The 1,748-nt window shown below is 40.9% G+C and overlaps 1 long non-coding RNA gene across 1 annotated transcript in view; it reads left to right on the forward strand.

The window, feature by feature from the left end:
• Window positions 1-1,241, forward strand: part of LOC122086467 — a 1,828-nt gene extending 587 nt beyond the window's left edge. Inside the window, exon 2 of the long non-coding RNA XR_006142430.1 lies at window positions 460-1,241. This is a non-coding gene — a long non-coding RNA (uncharacterized LOC122086467). The remainder of the gene's footprint in view (window positions 1-459) is intronic.
• Window positions 1,242-1,748: the final 507 nt, after the last annotated feature.

Consider the following 1,748-nt stretch of genomic DNA (forward strand, 5'->3'; position numbering starts at 1 on the left):
TGGGGGGGTGGTGGTGGTGGTGCGTAAGGGGCCACCCATTTAGGTGTTACAGAAACTAATAAAGAATTTAGAGGTTGAGACCATTCGAGTCATCCTTTTATCAAGAATGAGACAAGTAGGATGATTGGTATCTGACTCAAAAAACCCGATGTCCCATAGTAGTTGTCCATATGATCCAGTACTAGTTATTTTTACCTAGAAACTACATCATTGTCTTTTGTAGAGGTCTCTTGTTATAGGGAGTCATCTCTGCCATGTGGTTGTGCTTCCATTTGATAATATAGTATGTAATTTCTCACATTTTCTACTTCAACTTAAAAATATACAATATAAGTTTATCATATAACTGATGAATGGTTCTGAGGAAGCACTTTACCACCCATCAGACGCTTGGATAATCTGAGTGAGTGTTTATAATTATTTTCTCATCCCCTATTCCTTAAACTTTGTTTTGTGCAGCTGTATACCCTTCCCTGTATTTGGAGGAGTGCATCAGTTGGTTGTGACTTGTGAGTGTGCTTTTAAAGTCTCTTGCAGAATGTGCAGCATGGAGGTCTGCATAGATGATGTGTTGAGCCAGTTGAGATGAAAATGCCAAATTCTTTTCCATGTCTTTTCCCCAACAAGTTGTCGACAGTGTTCCTTAAGGATAATCCTTCATCTCTTTTCATTTTTTTCACTACCTTTTGGCAATAGCGATACAATTGTTGTTCATAACTGATGGACGAACCTTTGACAATACAGAGCACAGGAAAATGCTGTGGCATACGTACAAGATGAGAAACTTCATGTCTTGCAGGGACAAAATTCTGGATTTGCCAAAGTAGACTTCGAAAAGGAAAGTGGGTATTTTGAATTTCTTGAAGGTGGGGGAGCACAATGGGGCTGTTCGGTAACTTTGTTAGGCCAAGCAAAGAGAAGCTACTATAATTTTGTCTACACGGTGGTGGCTATATGCTTCATCTGTATGTCAAGTTTCTCGGTTGTAGAAGTTCTATGACGTGGGAGAGTCATGATTAAGAGACTCTTCACTCATGGGTTTTGGCGTTTGGATGGAACTGTTGGAATGGTGGGTGAGTAGTTTGGGCATGCATATAAGGGGATTGGGCATTATGACATTTCAATGATGGGATCCTCTTCACTTGCGATGAAGGAAAACTTTTGCCAAAAAAAGTAGTTAAAAAGTCGAAACTTAAAGAATGGATTGATGATAGAAAATACAAGGAGAGAGGTCCATTAAATTGCTGTCCATATGGTTGAAAACTCCAATATCAAAACATTGCTGGGTTCCTTCTTTTGGGTGCCCAAAAAAAAAAAAAAAAAAAAAAACCGTCACTGTTCTTAAACTCTCTTTTTATCCATGGATTTTCAAACCGAAACCAGGTTCACAGATCTTTCTGCTACTCGGCAACCTCTTCTTTTTTCTTTCTACTATTAAGTTCTGCACAAGCCCACTGTTAGCCAAGATGGAGATTAGATACGAGGAGTATGTGGTTTCTTGAGGCATGCAGCTGGAGAGTCTGAAGTGGGTTTCATGGGTTCTTAGTAAGAATTAAGGTGAAATATAGATCCAGTTTGAAGATAGCGGTGGCAGAGATGCTGCAAACATAAGAGGAGGCGACGCACTCACCGTTAAACCCCACCCCTCCGGTGTAACCTCTGTCTCACCCCCAACATCCCACCCTTGCTGATCTCTCCCACACTGCCCCCGCCCTCTTTCAGCCCCCTCATCTTAGTCTCTTCCTTTT

The sequence above is a fragment of the Macadamia integrifolia genome, chromosome 8 (assembly GCF_013358625.1).
Source record: "Macadamia integrifolia cultivar HAES 741 chromosome 8, SCU_Mint_v3, whole genome shotgun sequence".
Classification (NCBI taxonomy): Eukaryota; Viridiplantae; Streptophyta; class Magnoliopsida; order Proteales; family Proteaceae; genus Macadamia; species Macadamia integrifolia.